The sequence below is a fragment of the Rhinatrema bivittatum genome, chromosome 4 (genome assembly GCF_901001135.1).
Source record: "Rhinatrema bivittatum chromosome 4, aRhiBiv1.1, whole genome shotgun sequence".
Classification (NCBI taxonomy): Eukaryota; Metazoa; Chordata; class Amphibia; order Gymnophiona; family Rhinatrematidae; genus Rhinatrema; species Rhinatrema bivittatum.
In genome coordinates, this window is record NC_042618.1 from 204,769,675 (window position 1) to 204,796,559 (window position 26,885).

The window sequence follows — 26,885 nt, forward strand, 5'->3', positions numbered from 1 at the left end:
AGAAGGATTGATGTTTAGGCCAAAGGGGTGGGGGTGTGTGGGAGATGAAGATAACTGTGGTGAGGGCGGAGAGAAGATTGTTAGGGTGATAAGAGGGGCATGGGGAGGTCATTTTGACAGTGGGGTAAGAGGAGGGGGAAGGGGGTTATGCCAGAGGGTAAAAGGGAATGAGGAAAGGCCTTCATGTTAGAAGGGTAAGAGAGAGTGAGGGAAGATTATGTCGGTGGATTGTAAGGGGGGTGAAGGAAGGTGATTATTTCAGGAGGATGGGTGGGAGGGGACATTATGAATGTTGCAGCGAAGTGAACCCAGTGCTGGGGTACTGCCACGTGAAAAAGGCTGAGAAGCACTGCGCTGACGTCCCTCTGCCATATTGTCAGGCCGATATACTGAAAGGAGAGTTAAGCCAAACGCACAGCTTTACCCGCATTTTGAAGGCACATTTTGTGAGCATAAACCTTACTGCTGATCCAGCGAGGAGTTTTACGCTCCAAAAGGCGCTTGGTGCCCTTGCATGGAAATTCCTTGCAAATGAGGGCACTAAGCAGTACTCCCCAATGCAGAGAGTCGCGTGGGGCTTCACCCAGCTTTTGTTATTCCTGGGGAAACTTTACTCCTGGCCAGAGGTGGAGTAAAGTTTCCAGCGTTGCTGTGCTGGCACTTAAAACCAAGGGGCAGGCGAAAACGAGCTTTTTTTCTGTTCTGGCCAGCTAGCTGGACAGGCCCGTACTTACCCAGCTCAGAGGCCGTAGTTAGCTGTGCCCCCCCTAGATTAGAGCACAGCACTAACAGCCTTGGTTTTCTTATGTAATTATTGTTTTAATTCCAGCACATCTGTTTGTCTATTATTTTATGCATGTGCAAAGTGGACCCTGCCCCTAACCTTGGAGGGCACGGGATGGAGATATTTTAAATTGCGCGCTTGGCCTGTGCTGAACAGACGTTTTCCGATCAACGCGCTATATATATATATATTTTTATTTATTTTTTTAAACTCCCAGTGCATTAGCATAGCATTAGCTTGTGCATCGGGAGGTAAAGCAAATGATTAATCTCTGCGTAAAACGCGTTTCCTTAACGCGCAGGCTATGGCCTCGGCGTGGGTTTGTGTGTGTGTGAGTACTGCGGAGAGCTGGGCCGGTACACATGGGCATGGCCCCTGTTGTCTGCTCACTGGGTCACTTCAGCCTTTCTTCCGAGGGCCTGCCTATTTTTGGAGTTAGCGGGTTTGCCACAAGGACACATCCTCTGCTTCCTGTGCTTGTCTTAAAGCAGAGAGGTGCAGGCAGACTGTCACAGACTGCAGCTGGAGTGGGGAGAGAAACAGAAGTACAGGTAATGCTTTCCTCTTTTTTTTTTTTTAACTTCTACCAGTGCCGATCAAAATTCCATTGCCAGTATTTATTTATTCTTTTGCAGGAGGTTTAATCCTCCTGTTTGGCAGCGGTTGTTACAGCAGCATGTTCCCAGTGGGGTTGGCTGGCAGGACGGTAATCCCCCATGGTGTTTGATTCTGATCTCAGGCAAAAGGCCAGGAAGGACAGTCCTCAGCTTGTAGCCCAGCCTTGGCTCTCTGTCAGAAAAGTGGTCCGTTTATGTGGTCTGAACAGGAACCAGAGTAGGTCTCTGGCTTCCCTTCACTTCTTGCTTGATGTTGTGAAGTGTGTTTTCTGTGATGTTAGGAAGTTGGGGTGTTTTCCTCTGAAGGACATACAGAGAGGAAAGGAACCTGGGTGTCTTCATCCCTGATGAACTCCAGGTACCCCATCCGCGTGCTAAAGCAGCAGAAAAAGCTAATACAGTGCTTGGGTGCATAGAGAGAGGTCATTACTATGAAGGAAGAGGTAAGAACAGGTCTCTGGTGAGACCTCGCCTGCTGCGTCCAGTGTTGGAGATATCTACCAAAGGGTTTATTTAATAGGGTAGAGGCAGGTCAGAGGAGGAGCACCAAACTGGTGCACTATAAGCCTTATACAGAGAGACTGAGGGGGGAAAAGATACACTCTCTAGGAGGGAAAGGGGAGATAGGATACAGACATTCAGTTACTTAGCTGGCTTCAGTAAGGTACCAGAAAGAAACATTTTCCGCAAAATGAAAAGCTCACGGATAAGGGTTCATGCTATGAAGTGAAGGAGGGGAGGCTCACGAGGAATGTCAGAAAATTCCTTTTCACTTGGATCAGACTCCAGCGGAGGTTGTAGGAGCCAATACAGCGGCAGAATTCAAGCTTGCATGGGACAGACACAAAGAGGGAGGAGCCAGATGGTGAGTGGGGGTCTGTGGCGGCCCAGCAGGCTGGTACTAATGGGCGGACCGAGAGGATCAAGGGGTCTTTATGTGCCGACGTCTTCGGCGTGGGGAGGGAGTGGGAGCAGGAGTCTGTGCCTGCTTCTTGTCGTTGATAGTCCGAATAAAGCACCAGTTGAATATCAAGTTATCTCCTGGTGCCTCTGTCACCCAGCTAGAGCTACCAAGGAAGTTTTCCGATTCGGTCCTGACATACCGAGAAGAGTAAAGGCATGATCGCTGCCCTTGACCATGTTGGTCTGAAAAATCCCTTTCTTGCAGTGTATTGAGAATATAAGTCATCCACAAAATGGGGATCAGCCCTTGAACATGTATTTCCAAGAATGATCTCCTAATAAGTAACAGATCCGCTCAATTGTCTATGCCTTCTCACTTGTATCTTTTCTTAGAATTTTGTTTAGATGTGTTCATAATTCTGATCACCCACTTTGGTGTTGCCAACGGCATATAACAGAACCATCTCTTGTAACCCCGCCAGAACAATAAAGTAGCATGTTTTCATTCTGAAGGCTCTACCTGGTTCACCACTGAGTTGGCTTACTATATCCATTTCAATATTGACCCCATAGTGAATAGGCCTGTGTGTTGTTTTCATTCATCCCAGGATGCTTAGGGACCTCACTCTGACTGGAAGAAAGGGATAATCGTAAAGGCCCATTTCTTCTTTCTTTGCCTGGCTCTGGCAGGGAATCTGCATTGTATGGTGATGATTGAGGGAGCTCTCGCAGTCTGAGCTGTCTCGAACTGCAGCCTCTTGGGCGCTTGTGTAAGTCGTTCTGACTTCAGATTACGTTAAGAAAAGAGGAAGTATACAGAGGTAAGAGCTCAGCGCTGTAGCCCAACAGTGATCTTTCAATCAAACGGCATCACTATAAAGAAAAAAAATCACCATACAAATTTTAGAAATTCCTTCTTTTTTTTTAAATTCGTCTTTGTACTGCCTGGCAGCTTCCCTGCTGCTCATTAATGTGGTTCACTCTTCAGGAGCTTTTATCCCAGTTACCGTGATTTTTTTTTTTCCTTTTTGTTCCTATTTTAACCTACTCTTCCCCCCAGCCTGTTGTAGCTACAGTTCTTAGCCAAGAGGCATCGTGGCTTCCTTCTGAGCCTGACACAAGTCCACTCTCGCCCGACCAGCGGTTTTCTCAGATGTGTGACAGCAGGACTCCTTCCCTCCTAGGGGGGGCTGTAGCCAGTTATGAAGTAGCTCTCTCTTGGAACCAGATAGAAGTCCCCGTTGGAGAGGTTTATATAAAAGATGATTTAAGGTATGCTGTTTGAACAAATTGACAGCTATCAGGCGTAAACAGCTGGGTGGATTTGAGAAGAGAAGGCAACCTTGGATAACCTGGTCCCTTAAATGAAGCTATTATACCATCTCTCTCCATCGCTATGAGGGAAGTTTTAGTCTCAGAGGTTTATTTTGTTTTCCGTTGCTCCTCTTGATGGTTTTACTGTTTTCTGATGGTTCTTCATCCTTCTGAATGTAATGGCTGTGGGTGCGGAGGGGTGGTTTAGGGGTGAGGGGTCTTATCTTGAATGTTAAAATTATACTTATGCTATATGTTCTGGATTGGTTTACATATGGTCATTGTGTCATGCATTAAGTATAAGAAAATTTTAAATGGGAAAAAAAACCAAACCCGGCAGTCTCCCGCACAGCAGCATACAGCCAGCCCAGAAATGCTTTTTCTTAAATCCATATTAGAATTGCATCCTGCTTAAGGGGACTGACTCCAGAACATGCTCCACATATGTTAGAACCCCCCCCCTTTATCGGCCAAGCTGAGCTGGTGGCTTGGGGTTAGCGCTATGGGAGGTCGAGGTCTAGATTCTGGTCCCGAACCGGCTCCTTATTCCCGGGATAGCTGGGGCTGAGAGTGAGGAGCTGGCAGAGCCGGTGATAACAGCAAGGAGCATTCAGGCAGCCAGTCTCTCAAACATAAAGCACTTTGGGGCCGATGCAATTAAAAATGTGCTGAGTGTTCGGAGCCCGCTTCCCTAACACTCCCCCAGGTACCCCACCCCCACAGCTTCAAGCCTTTGGTTTGAGAAGTTTGTCACTATGAGCCCGCGTGTCCGTGCACCAGCACCACTTGCCACATTTCTCAGCTCTTCCAGGCTTTCGCTGTCTTATTTAGAGAAATTACAAAGATGTTTCCATTTTCATTGTGTAGAAGTAAAGGTCAACAAACAAACAAACCCTGCATAATATTAGGTGATTAATTATTGGACTGGCAATACATTTTTTTAGTCCAGTTAAAAAGTAGAGCCTTATTTTTTGTTTAACGTTTATTTCAGTGCATTTAACAGGATTTAAATGGCAACCACACTACATTTTTCACTGGGAAACGTGGATCTTTTCTTCACAAAATCCTGATCATAGACAGAAGTTGCCTCAAATTCACATTGGTGTCCTACCCTGCGGCTCTTCATGACCGGAGGCAATAAGGATTCTCCAGTCCGATCGAACAGAGTATCGCTTTATTTTCAATACCCTGACCCTAACCCCAGAGGAACTTCTGAGGAAAAGTTGCCTGTGCTATCTCAAGGACAACTGATCATACATCATAGTTCTAATGGTTTCTAAATGCATCATCGACAAAGATGAGAGAGGATAGGATACTTCCCGGAGTTTTACTAATTCATTATGAGACAAATTTACCATCAATTATACCCATCAGCATGGGAGAAGCCTTGCTGGTAAGTCTGGTCTGTTGAAACCACAGGATAGGGCTGCCAGATCATTAGCATCATTCAGTGTCCCATGAACTATTTAAATAAGATAATTGTGGATACTGAAGGCCTCATTCCCCTATTCTGACACTTCAAGTAATATCTGTCAGGCATATGTATCCGGTGTGTCCCATGAATAATTGCACTCACTCGCAAGACACAGGAGCTCCAATGTTTTTTAGCATTAGAAAAAAGGATTTCTGCTGGAGAAATTCAAGTGAGAGGTGATCAAGTTTTGAGAAAACATAAGAGGCTTATAATGCAAATGTTGTTGGTGGCTTGATTTGTGTTGACAATAAATTGTAAATCACAGGATAGATAAGTCATAAAGAGCAGATATGAAAGCTAGAGAAATTACTTTTGAAAAAAATAACCATGTCCCTGAAAGGGGAATATGATTCATTTCTCCTAGGACAAGCAGGATGGTAGTCCTCACAAGTAGGTGACATCAGATGGAGCCTGGCACACTGAGCATGCCCAGCATGCCACTATCCACGCACCCACGCAGGATCCCTCATCAGTCTCTTCTGTGGAGTTATCGCCTCGCGGATGTGGAGCTTTTTCTTTGGAAAACTGCCATGTCCAAGTTTTCTCATTCTTTTCTCCTCGCTGGGTCCCTCGATCCTTTCCGGCCTTATTAGAGGGTGATGTGGTAAATTTCCTTGCGGTTGATTACCGACAGTGCTGTCCTCTGGTGGCCACCAGCTATTGACCGTCCATTGGTTAGATTTTTTCATGGCGTCGTCTGGTTTCTGCCGATGCCCCCAGTGCCCCCGGACTATGTCCATTACAGACCCTCATGAGCTCTGCATTTTGTGCCTGGGGGTGTCGCATGGCAGCCATGGATGTCCTTCTGTGCCCAGATGACCTCCAAGGATTGCCGCGCACATGCCTTGACAAGATGGAGAAATTGTTTTACTCCAGGAAGTCGGAGCCTTTGACTTCTGTGAAGGGGCATCGACGCCTTGGGGTAAGGGGTCCAGGTAGTCTCCGTATCTTCCCCATTGGTTCCTCTGCTCAAGTTAGGTGCTGGGGATCAGATTCTTTCCATTCTAGGTCCGGGTCATCACCATCTCCCTCAGCGCTAGGGAAAACTGGGCCAAGCGTCCAAAGTCGAGGAAGCACCAGCACCCCATCTCAGTCCCAGTGGTCAATCATAAGACTGACACTGTGTACCTGGTGCAGCCAACCACGGGTTTTGAGCGGTGCCAGCTTTCGCACCAGTCCGTGGTGGTGGAATCAGCCCTCAAAAAGGCAAAGAGGTCCCGCACTCATGTCTCAACACCCCCAGATCGTGAGCACAGAGTCCTGGATGCTCTGTGGAGGAAAGTCTTCCAAGGATCCATGTTAGCAGCTTATGTTGCCTGCTACCAACTATATATGAACCAGTATTCCAGGAACCTCTGGAAGCAGGTTCAGGACTTAGTGGATCATCTCCCTCAACTCCAGGAGGACTTCCTGAAGGTTGGTCAGCAGGGTTTCGAGTGTGACAAGCACAAGATTCGGTCCACTTATGATGTCTTTGAGACAGCAGCAAGAGTGGCCACAGCGGGCATTGATGCACGCCAAATGGCTTGGCTATGCGTCTCTGACCTACGTCCAGAAGTGCAAGACTGAATAGGGGACTTCACCTGTACTGGAGAAAATCTCTTTAGAGACAAGATTAAGGAGGCGGTGGCGCAACTGAAAGATCACCATGAAACCTTTCAGCATCTTTCAGCCAGTACCTCGGACCCACAGTCCTCAGGTAAGAGATCCTTGGGCCCAGTAGTCCGTTCTGCTGCCCAAGGAAGTATTATCCTCCGGCGGATAGGGTACGGTCCCAGCAGGCTGGACCTAAGGCTTGCCCCAGACAACCGCATACCCCTAGGACTCAGCCAGCACCTCAGCATAGTCCTGCTACGGGATTTTGACTGGCTGCAAGAGCTGAAGCCAACAACCCGTACCCTCAAGGATGGAGGAGGCCGCCTCGGTTCTTGGTGGATCATTGGCTGGCTGTCACCTCGGACTGATGGGTCCTGTCCATCGTCCATCGGAGCTACAGGCTGAATTTCCAGGAGATCCCATCAGCCACTCCACTGCGCTCCTCTTGGGGGTTCTTGATGGATCAGGAAATACTGTTGAAAGAGCTCTCTGCCCTCATAACGGCCAGAGCGGTCGAGCCTGTTCCTCCTGAACAGCAGGGAACCAGCTTCTACTCCAGATATTTCCTCATTCCAAAGAGAATAGGAGTCCTTCGTCCGATTCTGAACCTGAAGGCCTTGAACAAATTATTCCAATGGGAAAAGTTCAAGATGGTTTCACTGGGTGCCCTGATTCCTCTCCTATGGAGGGGAAACTCGCTTTCTGCCTCGATTTAAAAGACGCCTACACTCATATTAAAATTTCCCACATCTCTGGTTCGTGGTGGGCGAATGCTATTTTCAATATTGAGTGCTGCCCTTCAAACTGGCATCGGCACCCTGTGTCTTTACAAAATGCCTAGCAGTAGTGGGGACCTATCTGAGAAGGCTGTAAGTGCAAGTTTTTCCCTACCTGGATGATTGGCTTATCAAGAGCGCCTCCAGGCAGGGAGTGCTGCAATCCCTACACTCCACTATTCAGGTTCTGGAGACCTTAGGCTTTCTGGTCAACTACCTGAAGTCACAGCTGCTCCCGTCACCACAACTGGTCTTCATTGGTGTCAAGTTTGACACGCTCAGGTTTGGGCAGTTTTGCCCAGGGATTGAGCAGTTTCCATAGTGTCCCTGACAAGGGAGGTCTCTGAGTCATTAGGTCTCTGCACACGACATGATGCGCCTGTTGGGACATATGGCGACCATCGTTCATGTCACTCCCTTTGGTTGTCTACACATGCGCAGGGCACAGTGGACCCTACGGTCTCAGTGGCGCCAGGCCACCCAGGACCTTCAGATACACATCAGGGTGACCCCACCCCTTCTGGACACCTTGTCGTGGTGGGAGACCCTATCCAACTTAGAAGTATATGTATCTTTTCAGGCTCCCCCTGCTCAGGTGGTGCTTACCACGGATGCCCCTCACCTGGCTGGAGAGCTCATGTGGGAGATCTCCGCACCCAGGGTCAGTGGTCAACACAAGAAGCAAACTGTCAAATCAACTTCCTGGAGCTCCGGGTGATCTGTTACACGCTTTGGGTGTATCGGGATCGCCTAGCCAACAAGGTGGTCCTCATCCAGACCAATAACCAGGTGGCGATGTGGAACTTCAATAAACAGGGAGGCACCAGATCATTTCTTCTTTGCCAGGAGGTGGTGCAAATGTTGTCGTGGGCTCTGTCCCAGGGGATACTTCTTTGTGCCATGTACTGGCTGGGGCAGGAGAATGTGATGGTGGACAACTTGAGTCGTTCCGCCCGCACGAGTGGTCCCTGAAGCAGGAAGTTGCGATCAGATCTTCTGCCTCTGGGCATCCAGGATGTAGATCTGTTCGCTTCCCCCCCACAACAGGAAGGTATTCAGTTTTGCTCTCTGTCCACGGAGAAGGGCAAGCAGCGTCAGATGCTTTTGTCCGCCATTGGGTCACTGGCCTTCTGTATGCCTACCCTTCACTTCTGCTAGTGTCAAGGACTCTCCTGAAGCTCCAACAGGACCGGGGGACCATGATTCTCATCGCGCCTTATTGGCCGAGACAGATCTGGTTTCCTCTCCTGCAGGATCTTTCTCTGTGGGAGCCGATCAGTCTGGGAACCTCCCCAGACCTCATCACGCAGAATTAGGGCAGACTGCGCCATCCCAACCTCTGGGCCTTATCTCTCATAGCTTGGATGTTGAGGGCTGACCTTACAGCCCCTGGACCTCTCGAGGGAGTGACCCAGGTCTGGTGGAGTCCAGGAAGCCTTCCACTAAGAAGTCTTACAGCCTGAAGTGGAAGAGATTTTCCATTTGATGTGCGAGCCACGGCTTGGATCCATTTTCTTGCTCCACACCAAAACTCTTGGATTACCTGCTGCACCTATTGTAGACTAGCTTAAAGACCACCTCTGTTAGAGTTCATCTTAGTGCTATTGAGACCTACCACCACAGGGTAAATGGATCGCCCATTTCAGTGTTATCCATCATAGGGTGCTTTATGTGGGGTCTGCCCAAGTTGAAGCCTCCCCTAAGACCCCCTGCGGTTTCCTGGGACCTCAACGTGGTCTTGGCCATCTGATGAAGGCTCCTTTTGAGCCTTTGTGCTCTTGTGATCTGAAATACCTGACCTGGAAGGTCATTTTTCTGGTAGTGGTCACCTCGGCGTGCAGCGTCAGCGAATTTCAGGCTCTGGTTCAATCCTGCCCTATGAAGTTCTTCCACGATCGGATGGTTCTCCGCACACACTCCAAGTTCCTACAAAAGGTGGTGATTGATTTCCATCTGAACAATCAATCATCCTGCCCACCTTCTTTCCTAAGCCTCACTCGCACCATGGTGAACGGGCTCTGCACAGCCTAGATTGCAAAAGGGCTTTAGCCTTCTACCTGGAGTGAACAGTAGGCCACAGGCAATCCACGCAACTCTTCATCTTTTTTGACAAGAACCGATTGGAAGTGCCGTGACTAAGCAGATCTTGTCCAATTGGCTGGCAGACTGCATTTTTTACTGCTATATGCAGGCAGGACTACAATTGGGGGACATGTCAAAGCTCACTCTGTTCGAGCCATGGCAGCTTTGGTGGCCAATTTGCGAGTGATCCCCATGGACAAGATCTGCAAAGCTGCGACATGGAGTTCTCTCCACACCTATGCCTCGCACTATTGTTTAGACGCGACGCGATATCAATTTTGTCCAGACTGTCCTCCGGAATCTCTTTCAGATGTAGAACCCAACTCTTCCTGCCTTGGGCCCATTGTTCGGGTTCAGGCTGATTCCCTGTGTTACTAACAGCACCTTGGTTGGCACCTGGTTAAATTGCTGTTGGTCCTCTTTTCTGGGAACAGCCTGTAGCTAGGTATTCATCCACTTGTAAGGACTATCATTCTGCTTGTCCTAGGAGAAAGCAGAGTTGCCTACCCGTAACAGGTGTTCTCCTAGGACAGCAGGATGTTAGTCCTCAGAAAACCCGCTTGCCACTCTGTGGAATGGGTTTCTTCTATATTTATTTTATTTTTTTGTAATTCTATATTACTAGACTGAAGAGGCACCCCATGTGGATAGTGCCATGCTGAGCATGCTCAGTGTGCCAGTCAAAGTTTCTGGAAACTTTGACAAAGTTTTCCGTACCGGACCCCATCTGATGATGTCACCCACTTGTAAGGACTAACATCTGCTGTCCTAGGAGAACACCTGTTACAGGTAAGCAACTCTGCTTTCTTTCTAGCTCAACTCTTTTATGAATATGTTGCAGTGAGATGCGAGGAAAGAAAGTTAAGCTCAGTTTGAGTCTTTGGTATGATGATATCTGACATAATTGTTACGGGTTTGTTTTTTTAATATATCTGTTAAGCTGTGCACAGTCTGAATCAATGTGCTGTTCAGCTCACAATATGGAGATATTGCAATATGTGTCTGATTAAAGAATACTGATATGCATATGGATGTTAGGTGTTCAAAACTCTTCAGAAAGACAAAGCGATACACAAGGAAAAAAGAGGCTTTCTATGAAATCTTGGAATGGTAAAGAAGATTGGAGCTGAGTGTGGCCCAGTTTTTGTGGCAGTACCAGTGTGAGTCTATAGGTGAAAGGCTGAACTGTTCATAGTTTTAAGCTCCTGTCCCATTGTGTATATTTTCTTAGGAGAAAATGAGAATACGGATAAACCAGGAATAAGTAAGTCTTTCTCTGATTACACAAAGCCATTTGCAGAGTCTTCAGTATCATATGGAGAACACATGGTGTTTGAATTTTGAAAGTGCAGGAAATAACATGCATGCCAACCTGTAAAAACCCCAGGGAGAAGGATAACGGGCAGCATTTTGTGCATGTTAATAATGCTGAATTTGCTCCTTGCGCATAAAGCAAGTATGTAACCTTCACTGCTGCATGTTTAACCATTGTTCATTTTCAGTAAGAGGCATTATGGACTGTGATCTGGTGAGGTAGAAAAGGTAGACTAGTGTTGCTGGGATGCATCCATAGCAAGGTTTGTGCTTTCTGCTGTTCAAGGTAGATCAGGACCAGCCAGTCCATGTTTTAAATGTACTGCAGTCTGTATTATTTCTTGGGTTGGTACTGGTATTATTATTTTCGTAACAAAGAGGACTTCAGGACCAAACTGAACTGGAATGGAAGTTAATCATTTGCCCACAATGATTTGCAAGGACAGAGCAGAGGAAACGCTGAATGCAGTTCTATAATAACTGCAAGACAGAAGGAGGTGTCCAGCCCAGTGACCCTGGGCAATACATCTAGTACTGCTATGCAGAAAACCTGGGCTGGATTCCCCAGGCCAGCAGGGGGCTAGGATACCATAGAGATAGGAGGAACATAAGAACATGCCATACTGGGTCAGACAAGGGTCCATCAAGCCCAGCATCCTGTCTCCAACAGTGGCCAATCCAGGCCATAGGAAACTTGGCAAGTTCCCCAAAATAAGTCTATTCCATGTTACGTTGCTAGAAATAGCAGTGATATTTTCTAAGTCAACTTAATTAATAGCAGGTAATGGACTCTCCTCCAAGAACTTATCCAATCCTTTTTTAAACATGCTACCACTAACTGCACCAACCACATCCCCTGGCAACAAATTCCAGAGTTTAATTGTGCGTTGAGTGAAAAGACTTTCTCAGATTAGTTTTAAATGTTTGCCGCATGCTAACGTCATAGAGTGCCCCCTAGACCTTCTATTATCCAAAGTCTCTGTCATCATAAAATGGTGATGGTTACTTGCAGGCGAGGAGTTGCACCCGTATCAGAGGGCCCCACAGGGTGTGCCTTATGGTCAGAGGGCGGCTGCTGTTGGTGGCTGAGCTGACGAGGGAGGGGGATAACCCTGGGGAGCTGAAGTGCAGGCTCAGTGTGCCATAACCCCATGATCGACTGGTTCTGACTGAGCTGGAGCCCAAACAGGAACAAAGAAAGTCGCTGGACCAAAGATTTAAAAAAAAAAAACAAAAAGAGATAAGGGCAGTTTGAGAAAGATGTAGGGTGGAAAAGGCAGGTAAGAGAAGTGAGCAGGCAGAAGTCAGGAGTGATGATAAAAGCCCAGACCACAGACAGAGTGATCTGAGTGAGGTCATTACTGCATAAGATGGTTTAAAACATCTCTGGTTCGACAAAGCTGTTTCATTACTCGATTAACTGTTCTCTGATGGGGCAGTTTTCTCATAGACACCCGTGGAGTTGCACCAGTTCTGAAAGGGAAAGGACGGGCATCTTTTCCCTTTGCAAATTGCCCTAGGAAAAAAGTACTTGCAGAGATTTGCACCTGCGTTTTTCTGTGGGAGACAACTTCCGTGTTGAATAATGCGCCTGTTTCTGAAAATGCCAACCTAGGCAAATAGTTGCTGTGCCCCCCCCCCAGTACACTCCCACAGAATGCGGGGGGTACCAATGCGCACACTTTTAACTGTGTGGCAGGTGGGCTGTGAGAACTGCACTGCCCCTGGGAATGTGCGGTTGCTACAGTCCAGGTTTCATTGTGAACACAACTGGAGGAGAGGCCAGGATGCTGATGCTCTTCTTGGTACTGAAAAGGCCAAAGTTAAGTTTTGGAGAAAATGCACAAAAGGCTCCAGATCAGTTTGCTGGCAAAATTATGAAATAGTGCTTCTTCTGTCCAAGCACTTAATTTCCCGAAAGAGGACAAAAATGCCAGAGGAAAATCAACGAAAGCACAAATTTATGTAATAGCTGTGGGACCTGTGCTCAACAGGCCTATATTTACATATCTGGTAAAGTCCCACAGTACTTTTTGCACAAGTTGTTGCATGATTGTTTTTTTTTCAAGTGCACATTTATATTTCTGGACATTGCAGCAAATTAAATCTTTAACAAAAATATGCACTATTTCAAACCTGGGCAAGCAAACTGATGCGGTGTTGTAGAGGAGACTCCCAGTTTTGCCCAAAACTTAAAACCTAGTTTTAAAATCCATGAAAAATAGCAGCCCTGTGGAATAGGAGACTAGGACCTGTCTGTTGGAGTAAGGGTCGGTTAGCCTTGGGGCATGTTATAAAGACTTTTATCATGTTCGGTTTTTTTGTAGTGGAACATTTCATCTCCTGTAAAGAATTAAGTACAGAAGAGACAGTAATATACAGTCAGGCTATAGTTGCTATCCAAGCTTCTAGTAGCATCATAAGTTGAGACTAAAGATGGAGCTACTAGAAGTCAAGGTGGCATTTATGGTTGTTAATTTATGTATTGCGTGTTCCTCCTCTTGGCCTCCATCTTAGCATTCAGGAACTTTTCTCTGTCTTATCAGTCTTTCTCCATTAGGGACTGTCCCCTCACTCATGGAGCAAAGCCCCAGTTATGGAGATTGTCGTTGGTTTTCTCCCTTTGAATATGTAACACTATAATTTAGTAATGTAAAGTCCCAGGGAGCATTGCAAGTTTCACAGCTTTTTAGTCTATAAAGCACAAATGATACCTTTCATGGGTAAGCTCAGGGCTCTTTATTTGTAGACATGAGGTGTGAAAGGAAAATTTTAGCACAGATGCTGGTGATGTGAGCCCAGAAATGTGATCATTTCCTCCCCTTTCTTCACTGCTTTCTGCGTATTGAAGATTGAGCAAAGTTCTGTGAAGAAGAGAAATCTCACTTAGTCAGCACTCCTCTCTCCTGATAAGACTTAGGCTTGTGAATGTAGCAATCTCTGTACTTGATAGATCCAGTGCACCAGATACCAGGAGACTTCTTGTTCCCTGTACGTACCTGGATCAGTCCAGACAGTGGGTTATGTCCCCAATCCAGCAGATGGAGTCAGCCCAAGCTTTGAGGGGGCGTATCCATATATGCTACTACCCCCTCTGCAGGAGTTCAGTATCTTCTGTCTCCAGCAGATGCGAGTAGGGGAATCAGGCTTCTCCTCCTTTTCCTTCTTTCTTACTTTGGCTTGATTGTCCTGGTTTGTTGCTCTCTTTTCCAGTGGATCAAGTTTGTTCTAAGTTTAAAAAAAAAAAAAAAGGTAGTTAAAGTAAGGCAGAGGCCTTCAGCTTTTGGGGAGTGTCTTATCTCCTTGTCTCTGCTTCTGTGGCCGTTGCTGTTTACTTCTCGATTGCTGCCAGGGGTAAGTTTTTGTTTCCTCTGTAGTTTTTCCTTTCAGCACAGCCCACGGTGCCCGCGAAAGCCGGCTGGTGCCGGCCTCTCTTCGGTTTGTCACTCGTCACCCGCGGCCATTTTGCAGCTCCTCGAGGGCTGCTGCGGCGATCAAGGAAGACGTCTGGGGCGGGTTGTGTGGCCAGGAAGCCCCCCCCCCGCGGCACCCCTTCGTTGGTTTCGGACAGCGGGCAGCGCGGGCCGTCCGGGCCCTCCCCCGCAGCGGCGCTTTTTGAGCGCGTGGCCCCCCCCCCCCCCCCCCCCCGAGGCTCTTTTTTATTTCTGCGCCCGTTTTTCCCTCTCCTCCGGCGATTATGATGCCGCGGCCGTCACGCTGGCGGCCTGCGGCGAGCCGGGGTCCAGGATTTCCCAGGAGGGCATCTGTGCACGATGCCTTCCCGGGGGGGAAGGTACCTCTCAGTCCCTGGCTGATTTTTCTTTTTTGCCCGGGTGGCGCGGGCCGGCCACGCCACCATTTTTTGGCGGGAACGGCGGCCATTTTGCATTCAGAGCGCCCTGAGGCGCAGGCCACGAGGGGGAACGGCTCCCTGGAGATTCTACGAGCGGGGGGTACTCCCCCGATTTTGGTGCAGGAACCAAGCACCACAGAGCCAGGGAACAGGAACCACGGCGCCCCTCGAAGCGCACCCGAGCAGGCCGGGTTTTCTCTGGAGTTTATCCTGCTCATGCATACAGCTTACCTGCAGGGACTGGAAACACCTGGGGGACCCCCCCCCTCCTAAGATACCACGGATGTCGCCCTCGGCGCCGGCCCCCCCCCGATCCTTCGGGTTGTGGGGGCCTCCCGCCCTCCTCCCAGGGTTCGTCCTGTGCCGCGGTAGTGGGGGGCGGTGCCAGACCCAGCGGGACAGGAACCTGACCTCCCAGATGGGGGACAAGCGGACGGCATGCAGGAAGGGGATGATCCGCGTACCCTGTGCCTCTTCCAGAAGGAAGAGCTGGACGACCTTATCCCGCAGATCATCTAGGAATTGGATATGGATCCTGCCACCAGACCCGCCTGCCCAGGTAGCTCCCGCTGTCGTCACATCTTCAAAGAAGGGGGATCCAGTCCTGGCGGCACTTCGACCGAGGGCTCGGGCGTTTCCCATCCATGACTCGTTTTTTGCAACTTCTCACCAGGGAATGGGACGCCCCAGAGGCCTCCCTGAAGAGTAGCCGGGCCATGGAAAAGCTGTACCCGCTCCCCGAAGATTTTTCTGGACCTCATCAAGGTCCCAAAGGTGGACTCCGCAGTGTCGGCGGTCACGAAGAGGACGACGATCCCAGTGACGGGAGGCGCGGCGTTGCGGGACACGCAGGATCGGAAGTTGGAAGTTTTCCTTAAGCGGGTCTTCGAGGTTTCCGCACTGGGTATGCGGGCGGTGATGTGCAGTTCGCTTGCCCAGCGGGCTAGTCTCCTTTGGGTACAACAACTCCTCACATCTCAGGACCTACCGGTCGATGAGGCTGCCCAGGCGGATCGGCTGGAAGCCGCAGTGGCGTACGGGGCGGACACCTCGTACGACCTTTTTCGGGTCCTCACAAGATCCATGGTATCGGTTGTGGCTGCACGGCGACTACTGTGGCTACGCAACTGGGCGGCCGATACGTCATCTAAGTCGAGTCTGGGCTCTCTCCCTTCCGGGGCAAGTTTCTCTTCGGGGAGGATTTGGATCAGATCATCAAGGCCCTGGGGGAGAACGCTGTTCATCGGCTGCCGGAGGACAGATTTCGCCCATCCAGAGCTTTTTCCTCTTCTCGGACCAGAGCCAGAGCGCAGCGGCGCTACAGGGGATACAGACAGGTGGGCTCCAGGCCGTCTCCCCCAGGTCTCAGCCCTGGTTGCGCTCCTTTCGCGGACGTCGGCCCGCGCGCAACACTTCCGGACCCGGGAACTCCTCTACCAAGTCTGCACAATGATGCCAGTCTCGCCCACTCCCCCTGTCCCCAGGATTGGGGGCCGGCTAATGTATTTCTACGCGGAGTGGGCGCGGATCACATCGGACCAGTGGGTCCTCGATACCATAAAACGCGACTACGCATTGGAATTTGTCACCCCCCATGGGGAAGGTTCATCTTTTCTCCCTGTGGCTCGGACCTCAAGAGACAAGCGGTGCAGCTGACTCTGGACAGGCTCCGGGAGATAGGCGCTATTGCGCCCGTGCCCTTTGGAGAGGTGGGCTCGGGCCACTATTCCATCTACTTCGTCGTGCCAAAGAAGGACGGTTCCTACCGGCCTATCCTAGACCTCAAGGAAGTCAACATCCCTTCGAGTCGTTCGGTTCCGCATGGAAACGCTCTGGTCAGTGATTGCGGCGGTGCATCTGGGGGAGTGCCTCGCCTCCCTGGACTTAACGGAGGCCTACATGCACATTCCCATCTGCCCGGATCACTACCGTTTCCTTCGTTTCAAAATTCTGGACCAGCATTTTCAGTTCACGGCTCTCCCGTTCGGATTGGCGACGGCTCCGCGCACCTTCACCAAGATCATGGTAGTCGTAGCTGCAGCCCTCCGGAAGGAGGGCATTCTGGTCCATTCTTACCTGGACGATTGGCTCATCCGGGCGAAGTCTTTCGATCTTGGACGTGCAGCGGTGACTCGAGTAGTACGTTTTCTCCACTCCCTAGGATGGGTAGTGAATTTCTCCAAGAGCTCCCTCGTGCCCTCGCAACGCTTGGACTTTTTGGGGCGACCTTCGACACCCTACTGGGCAAAGTTTTTCTGCGCCAGGACAAGGATCAATCCTTGTGGGATCACACGCGATGGTTCTCTGCGTTACCGGAGCCCACCTCCTGGGACTACTTGCAGCTCCTGGGAGTGATGGGTCCACCATCGACCTTGTACCTTGGGCTTTCGCGCACCTCAGGCCCCTACAGTGGGCGCTCCTCTCCCGTTGGAACCCAGTATCGCAGGACTACCAGATGATTCTCCCGCTCCCCGCAGAATGCCAGGGACAGTCTGGGCTGGTGGTTGGATCCATCGAACCTGGCCCGTGGCGTGTCCCTCGATCTGCCAAACTGGGTGGTGGTGACCACCGATGCCAGTCTCGTAGACTGGGGTGCTGTCTGCGATCGAAGCGCCATGCGGGGACGTGGTCCGCGGTGGAGGCGAAGTGGTCAATCAACCGTCTGGAACCAGAGCGACCCGGCTGGCTCTGCGATATTTCCGGCCGCTTCTTCAGAACCGGGAGGTCAGAATCCTCTCGGACAACGCTACCACCGTGGCCTACATCAACTGACCAGGAGGCACGCGCAGCCCGCAGGTCGCGCTCGAGGCGGCGCTGCTGATGCAATGGGCAGAGCGGCATCTCGTCCGGCTAGCGGCCTCGCACATCGCCGGGGTGGACAACGTCCAGGCGGACTTCCTCAGTCGTCAACTGCTGGACCCCGGAGAGTGGTCCCTCTCCGACAAAGCGATGCAACTTCTCGTCCATCGGTGGGGGGCCCTCCCATTTGGATCTGATGGCGTCCGCTCTCAACGCCAAGGCTCCACGCTTCTTCAGTCGTCGGAGAGAGCACGGCGCGGAGGGAGTGGATGCCCTGGTCCTTCCGTGGCCGCCACATCTTCTGCTCTACGCTTTCCCACCGTGGCCCCTGGTGGGCAGGATGCTCCGCAGAATAGAAAGCCATCAGGGGACAGTGATCTTCGTCGCCCCAGAATGGCCCAGGCGACCCTGGTTCGCGGATCTGCTACAGCTGGTGATCGACGGGCCACTCAGGCTGGGGCACCTCCCCCAGCTCCCTACATCAGGGCCCGGTATTTTTCGAGCAGGCAGAACTCTTCTGTCTTGCGGCCTGGCTTTTGAGAGGCGCCGCCTCCGGCGTCGAGGCTAACCCGGAGGCGGTAGTATCCACACTATTGCGGGCACGAAAGACATAGACGTCGGCGGCCTATGTTCGAGTCTGGAAGGTATTTGAGCTGTGGTGTACCAGCCAGGCCACGAGACCCGCTAAGGCTTCTGTACCTCAGATCCTTCAGTTCCTACAGGCGGGTGTGGAAAAAGGGCTCGCCTATAATTCACTGCGGGTTCAGGTGGCCGCCCTTGGGTCGCTGTTGAGCGATGGGGGCTCTCTTCTACAGCACCCTGACATTGCTCGTTTTCTCAAGGGTGTCAAGCATATGCGTCCTCCGTTACGGGACCCTTGCCCCCTCCTGGAGTCTTAACCTGGTGCTTCGCTCCCTATCGGGACCCACCGTTCGAGCCGCTGCGCAGCACAACGATGAAGGATCTCACTCTCAAGACTGTATTTCTCGTGGCCATCTGTTCCGCTCGTCGAATCTCGGAGCTGCAGGCTCTGTCCTGTAGAGAGCCCTATCTCCGTTTCTATGACTCTGGGGTTTCGCTTCGCACCGTGCCCTCCTTCCTTCCGAAGGTAGGTTTCTGCATTCCATGTGAACCAGACGGTGGAGTTGCCGTCTTTATCTTCCTCAGAGCCGAAGTCTCTCCGTCTCTTGGATGTCAAGCGCACTCTGCGCCTCTATCTGGAGGCTACAAATGAGTTCCGAACCTCTGACCATCTCTTCGTACTCTGGTCTGGTCCTAAGAAGGGATCTCAGGCCTCGAAGACTACCATTGCCAGATGGCTGAAGGCCGGCATTGCTGCCTCCTACATTGGGGTGGGACGGACTCCCCCACCCGGCATCATAGCGCATTCTACACGTTCTCAGGCGGCTTCCTGGGCGGAGGCTCGCTCGGTATCCTCGCAGGAAATTTGTAGGGCAGCCACCTGGAAATCGTTACACACGTTCTCGAGACACCTATCGGCTGCACCTCGCCTCTTCGGTCTCTGGACACTTTGGCGAGCAGGTTCTCCGAGCAGGCTTCGCAGGACCCCACCCGATTTAAGGAAGCTTGGGTACATCCCACTGTCTGGACTGATCCAGGTACGTACAGGGAAAAGAAAATTATTACTTACCTGCTAATTTTCGTTCCTGTAGTACCATGGATCAGTCCAGACGCCCACCGCGTTTGGTTTCTTGCTCCTGTTCAGCTCTGCGCTGTTTCTTGCTCGCAGTGTTCTGTGTCTTCACAGTCGTTTCTTTTCACTGTTTCCTTCACAGCTCCCTACAAGTTGGTAGGATGTTTGCAGTTTCTTGTTGCGGTTACAATTGTTTTTTTCCTTATCTGTTTCTACAAACTTGATCCTTCGGGGGTTTCTACTCGGGCTTTGATATACTCTATACTGAACTCCTGCAGAGGGGGGTAGTAGCATATATGGATACGCCCCCTCAAAGCTTGGGCTGACTCCATCTGCTGGATTGGGGACATAACCCACTGTCTGGACTGATCCATGGTACTACAGGAACGAAAATTAGCAGGTAAGTAATAATTTTCTTATAGGGCTCCCTCTTCACTATTTTATGATATTTCTAAACACATTATCTGTGCTCTTCTATGAGACTATTTTCTAACCTCTTCAAATAAAAAAAACAAAACAAAACCCCTTCTGAGGGATTTTTTAGTGAGTATCAGTATCGGTTTTTCAAGTGGCACCTTATGTCTTAGTGGGTTCCTGCGTACCAGGTTCCATTCTTCAACTGTTTTCCAGTCATGTGGTCTTCATTGTCTCAGAGAGTACTTAGAACCCATTTCCTTAGTGGGCCTCTAGACTGTATAGTTCTGTGCATTATCCCTTCTTCTCCATATAGATCTTTGCTCTAGTAGTGCATTTTTCCTTATATCCATGTAGACCTTTTTTCTGCCAGTCGTGTGCTTGTGTGTGTGTGCCCTGCTTTCAATAACCTCAGTATTTTTGCTTTCTAAGTCTCAAAATGATTCTAATTTTGAAATGTCTGGGTAAAGCTCTGACACTTCCATCTTTATCAGTGAGAAGATGGGCTCTGAGATGCTCACAGTGGTTCCCCTTCACCGGAGGCCAGATTTAATTGAAGCCTGTGCTGACCTCATTACCAAGAATGGAAGAGGAGCCAAGCCTCTCGGATCCATTCACTCCAGAAGTCTTCAGATGACTTTCCTGTATGCCTGGTGCTGATTAAAACTCAGAGAATTGTAGAGGATTCCACTGAAGGGCAAGTAGCAAAGACTCAGTGCCAGCTCATTGGACATGCAAAAGTGTCACGTGTGGTCAACCAACCCAAAAGCTTGTTTGTTGAGTCGGTTGTGGTCAGCAAGGAGCTGCGTGGAAAGGGATTTGGCAGGAAGCTCATGGAAGCCACTGAGAACTATGCCAAATCATGTGGTTTCAGATATCTACACTTGACCACCCATGATAAGCAACACTTCTATGCCCATTTGGGCTATACTTTGTCTGAACCTGTCCAGAGTGCAGGAGCCATGACCTCCTTTGTCTCTATGGAGTTTCTAAAGATCTTCTCCACTGCACCTCGGCAAACGAAGATATGTTCTTCTGAATCTGGGATGCCTAATCCTGGATTATCTAGTATCGGCAATGGACCTTTAGTAACAAGATCTCCCCACCACTACCTTCATATTCTCCTGCTGCCCCTTTAAATTCTGTGCTTCTACCACTACCACCTCCACCACCACCACCTCCACCTCTACCCTCATCTTCAGCTACATTGTATTTAAATTCTATTGCTCCTCCACCTCCTCCACCACTCCCTCCTCCAGTTAAGGTGTCAGCATGGGTTCATCCTTGTCACCAATCAGTTCCTTGTGGACAAATCTCCAGTCTAGCAAAGGAGAAAAAAATCGAACAAACTCTTCTGGAAACTCCATATCGTGACCTCAAAGGGCTCCCTATTTTCTGGATGAAAAAAAGTATCTAAATTTAAACCCAACAAGAATATTAATTAAGAAGGCAAAGCACAGTATGATTAGAACTTGCCTCTCCAAATTCTTAGTGCCAGAACCATGAAACCATTCAAATTGTTTTTTTCAAGGGGAAACAAGGCTGGATTTAGGCATAGGCCACATAGGCATGTTTTTTTGAGTGCCAAATGCTGAAGGCGTTTAAAAATAAAAAAAAATAACAAACCGGGACTCCCATTCTGCTTTCCACAGGGAAGGAAGGAAGGGAACCCTTTGCCTATGGGCACCATCTTCTTAAATCTGGCAGTGAGGGGAAATGACACTTTATGAGCATATTGCTAATAATATTCTTTAATTCACAGAACTCCTGAATTTCATTCAGTAATGTAAGATGGTGTTGATGAGTGTAACATTGGTTCTGTGCAATACTGCTTAAACATGGCCACTGAGACATAACAGCGACAAAATCAGTATTTACGGTTTGAATCACCAATTTATAGAGGAAAAAGCGGTTCTGTTTAAGAGGGGATAATAAATCTAAAATGCCATAATGTTCTTAGTGTGTTTAATTTCTTTTTATGGAGTATTGCATTGGTTTTCTTTTCTGTCATTACTTTGCCACTTTACTAGAGGTTTAGCTGCATTTCCATATCAAGGGCATGAAATTTGAATTCAGCCTGGGGTTTCTTTTGTCCAGCAATTTTCCACCTGCTCGTACGCTGCCTGCTCAATCAGAACCATACTTCATTCACTACTATCCGCTTTTCTCCCCTGTTGTTATATTCCCTTCCCAACTCAGGCCTGCTATATTGCAGTGGCGGTCAATGGCCAGGGGCCGTATATTGTGGCTCCCTATGGAATCTGGCCTGATGTACGAAAGGGTTTTTCCATTTTGCTCTTATCAGAAAAATGCTTAGTACATAGAGTCCTAAATCTAGCCAGTAGGTGTCCCCCCATTGCGCGATGGCTGTGACGCCATCTCTTAAGGTTGGCTGTGAAAACTGCCACTGTAGCATCCGCAGCCAGTCTGGGGAGCAAAAGCTTGGCGTTGAAACTGAACCCAGACCTTCTGCATGGCAGCATGCAGCAGTGAGTGCTGAGCCATCCGGCCAGCCCCAGTCCTGGCTTTCTAACTGCTCGCCCATGTAATCCTGCTTTTCTGTGAAAAGCGCAGCGCTCTAATTCATGGCCCCCCGGGTTTTCTGCAATTTTATAGCTTTGTCAGTTACCATAGAGTTTGCCTCTGGCAGAATTGCAGCGAGCTACCCTCCAAGCCTCCACTCTGTGCTCCTGTCACTGCACCTAAAGCCTATTGGGTTTGGTTAGTTGCCATGCAGGTCTGTCTGGGGCTTCGCTATGCCTGCCACTGCTGGGGCCTGCTGAGACCATCCTCAAGACTGGCCCTAGGGGCTCCTGCAATTTTTTTCTCACCAACTTCCAAGGCTGACCCTGTGTTTCCTGCTAAACAAGAGTGAAGTTGACGAGGAGAGTGAGATGAAGCCAAGGAGATAGAATTATGTATGCTACAGATGTGTTTCTTTTTTACTTTGTCTCTCTCACCAATTAAACCTGCCACTGTCTCTGTTGCTGTCAGATCTTTTAAAGGGCTAGGGAAAAAAAAAAAGTCTAGCTCCCATCCACTAGACTTTGAGATCATTTCTAGTGTGACTTAATGCCACTCGGGAGCAAAATATCATGCATTTAAATCAGGTGCAATCATTGGGACTCCAAACCAGACTTGATGGGAGATAGTGTAGCTCCCAAAAGGTTGTGAAGAAATTAAGTTCATCAGAAAAAAGCTACACCTATTTTTTGTTTACTTTTATTTCTGTGCATTCAAATAGACTTACATATGCAAGCATGCTACTTTATCCATTGAGAGAGAGAATTGAATGCCACCAAAATATTGTGTATTATCTTTTCCTGAATCTGAACTAGGGAGCTACCTGGAGCATTACTTCCCCTCCATCCCCATTTTCAGCTTAACCATCTGTGTTTTGTTTTCAGTTTTTTTGTGGAATTGTTTGAACATCCGATACCTGAATCACTTTACTAGTCTGATTCATAATTATTAGCAAACAGGTTAATGAGGTCATACGGAGGGGGGAATATAACAAAAAAAATTGCAAAATACTGTAAACATTTACTTAACCCTATAAGGAATGAAGACAAATTAAGCTTTCTACAAAGCAGTGCACTCTCTGGCAGTCTGGTGGTGGTGAGCAGACTGAAATGGGAATCATCATGGCCATTGGTTAATTCCCTCACCAGCTTGTAATATTCCATGGATATGTAAAACAGTATATCAATTTCTGATATTTAAGCAGATAGTCAAATCTGACTTTTAGTTTACACAAAATATAGTACTTTGCTGTGCATTACTTTAAGTGTAGGAATTTTGTTTTTGACTGATACCAAGTGGTGGTCATCTGTATTTTGACCATTATGGCAGGATTTAGTTAAACAGCCTTAAGAATGAGGTTGAGATTGTTGACGTGGGATGTGAAGGACACTTTAAGTTCGACTCCGGTGTTCCGTGGGGGAGCAGTATCTGCTGTAGCAAGAGTTTTGGAATTCAGGTGGAACCTAAAGCTCTTGAGAGCTCCTTCCATAAAGTTTACAGAGTCCAAAACAAACTATTCTCCCAACTATGGACTGGACAGGGGCCTTAGCTCCCAGCAGTGGTGGGGGGATGTTGTCAAGCAAACATTCAGGAACTGTGGTGTCTCTGAAGATTGGGTCCTCGCTCAAATAGGCAGAAAATCTCTACAGCGACTACTCCATGGAGAAAAACTGGGAAGTTCTTCCCGCATACGAGAGACCTTACACCAGTGTCTCAGTTTGGCCTTCGCCTGGCGGTGATCTCCAACTTTGATCGGAGGCTGGAACAGATTCTTAACCACTGCAACCTTGGGCACCATTTTGATTTATAATGACCTCTGAGAAGGCAAGGTGTGGCTAAACCAGACATAAGAATTTTCCAGAAAGCTCTATGCATGGCTGGGGTGATGCCACAGCACTCAGCCATTTTGGTGACGATTACATCAATGATTACTGGGCAGCTAGAAATGCGGGGATGCACAGCTACCCTAATCCAGCAAGATGAACACATTAAGAATTCTGAAAGGCAATGTGCCAAAGGAACATATCCTTAAGGTCCCCCCGCCATGTGTTGACCATTCGTAAAAATGCTGAATTTGACATAATAGTTTGTCTTTGCTGAAAATGCTTGTCTGTCTGAAATTTTGTCAGAGGTCCAGTGCTATTAAGCAGAGTTATGGATTTTTCAGAAAAATGTAATCAAAAGATTTCTTCTATTAAAAATGTTTTTTTAAGAAAGCAGCACCACTAATTTCAAATTACTGTTATAAAAGGGTGGTGCAAACAAAGATGCCTTTTTTAGATAATTCATTTTGCAGTAAAAACAAACTCCTTAAGGGACATTTTTACATTCCAGGGCAGGAGTATGACACCTAGGGCAGAATCTGCCTCTGTGCAAGATATGATTTTCTTGTGTAAGGGTCAGTGAACTCCATAGTTTACTGAGATCAAATGCCCCCCACCATCCTAGTTCTGAAGGCAATAAGCAAATAAACCAGATTTTGGGAGCATGTGAAAGTAGAAAGAACTCTGATTTTCCTAGCATGTAGCAGATGGACTCGGGACCAATGGGTATAGTGTGCTCCTGATAGCAGTTGGAGATGGATCAGATTCAATCTGATGTCAGCCCTAGTAAATATATCCCTGCAGAAAGCTCTGCTCTTCATATTTTTCTGTCTCGATAGCAGTTCGGGACTCTATAACATGCACAGCGTTAGAGTATTCAAACCAAAGAAATCCAAATAAAGAAATCTTACCTCTACAGACGAGCCCTGCTCTCCTGCGGTGATACCTACGGGTCCCTCCCCAAGTTGAGAATTGCTGAGGTGATTTCCGCGATCCTCAGAGGTAAGCCTCGGTCCTGTAGCCAGTTCCCGTCGTGGACTTAGCCCCCAGCAACAGCTGCGGCTGAGAGGCAGCGGGTGCAACTTCGAGCGCAGCGGTGAAGGTACTTTCCCTCTTCCCCCGCAGCCGGAGACTGCCCAGGATGAGACCGGAAACACCGAGACAAGGTAAGGTAGAAAACTTCCTAAAGGTCTCCTGTCTCCAAGGCTCGAATAGCCGTTCACATCGCCAGCCGGCGTTAGGGGCTACCAGGTGATCAGCCCCGTAAAGGCTAGACCCCTGGCCGATACGAGGGTCCTCCCACGTGGAGACCCTCCGAGGTGGTCGCCATATTGCTCGCGTGGTCGCTGACACCATTTCCTCTTGATTGCCGCCTATCTGACCCGTGCGCACAGAGGCGAGCCGGACGCACAAATCACTTGTTCGCACAAGTGCCATGCGCATAGCGATGTGGCACGAGGGCGCCGGGCGCACAGCCACAAGTTCAACTGGGGCCGGGCCCATAAGTTAACTCGTGCGCACAGAGGCGCGCGCATCTCTTGAGTGTGCATCCGTCCTACGCACACAACTTCGGCGCGCCCGGAGCGCATAACTAAGCCTCCTGGCGTACACTTGAACGCACAAACCGGGGGTTTCTGCATCCTACGCGCACAAACCATGGCACCACCGACAAGAAGCTTAAGGCTCTCAGGTCCTGTGCCCAGCATGCCACATAGGAGCTGTGCAGCACAAAGAGGCCATGGCTCTGTGTCTACAGTGCGAGGAGGCTCTGGTGAACCAGGCCAGGGTCATCCCAGCCAGTACTGGGATCCAGATCCACCAACTGTACAACCGGACCTCTCTGCCCCCAGCGGGAACCTCCTTCAAACGGGGCTCCCGGGGATGCAGTGCCTCTCAATTTAGACCCAGCATCTTTCTCCTGGGTAGAATTTTTCAAAGGCCTACATACCTTTGTCCACATGGAACTGGCACCCCCCGATGACACAGTCACAGTCTCCCCCAGAGGACCCTAACATCCCGGGACCCTCTAGACCCAGAGAATTGCCTCTCCCATCCAAAAGCCCCAACATTGGGGACACAGACACCTCGGATGAGGATCAAGACTCTCTGGAGGAAGGGGAAATCCCCCCAGGAACGGAACCTTACTGAACCATGAGGCGTTTCTTCGCCACCCCTGGACCCCGCTGCCAAAGATCTCCTGGCATTCCCCAAAGTGGATGCCATGGTTTGCACGGTCTCAAAGCGCACTACCATCCCAGTCGAGGGAGGAGCAGCACTCAAGGATGCCCAGGACAGACGTCTGGAATCCATCCTCAAACAGTCATTCATCTCATCTCCGAGCTTCAAGCACTGTCCTGTCGATAACCGTTTCTCGGTTCATACCGGGATCCATACAGCTATGCACGAGCCCCTCCTTCCTCCCAAAAATGGTTTCTCACTTCCATCTAAAGCAAACCATCTCGCTGCCATCGCTAGATGAGCATAAGGACTCGGAAGAATCTTGCCGCCTTCGCCACCTTAATGTCGGCAGAATCCTAGTCCGATACCTGGAAAGATTGGAATCAGTACAAAAGACGGACCACCTATTCGTCCTTCAAGGCGTGAAGAAACAAGGGGAAGTGGCATCACAGGCAACCATAGCCTGCTGGATCAAAGAAGTTATCAAGGCGGCCTACGTAGAGGCAGGCAAGCCTCCATCTCTACAAGTCAAGGCCCATTCCACTAGAGCCCAGGCAGTGTCCTGGGCAGAAACCAAGATGCTGTTACCCCGCCGAGATCTGTCGGGCGGTGACATGGTCCTCCATTCACACCTTCTCTACTTTCTACTGCCTGGATGTTCAGGCTCGGGAGGACACAGCATTCGCAAGGGCAGTACTAAGTGGGTCACAAGCAGCCTCCCTCCCGGTTCGGGAGTAGCTTTTGTACATCCCATTGGTCCTGAATCCATCTGCTACACGCT

The 26,885-nt window shown here is 49.3% G+C and overlaps 1 protein-coding gene and 1 pseudogene across 1 annotated transcript in view; both read left to right on the forward strand.

Annotated features, from left to right (window-relative positions):
- The first annotated feature begins 1,311 nt into the window (after positions 1 to 1,311).
- Positions 1,312 to 26,885, forward strand: part of LOC115090462 (hyaluronidase-3-like) — a 65,191-nt gene continuing 39,617 nt past the window's right edge. The window contains exon 1 of the mRNA XM_029599585.1: positions 1,312 to 1,335. The gene's annotated coding sequence lies outside the window, so the exon portion shown is untranslated. The remainder of the gene's footprint in view (positions 1,336 to 26,885) is intronic.
- Positions 23,448 to 24,086, forward strand: LOC115089375 (annotated as a pseudogene).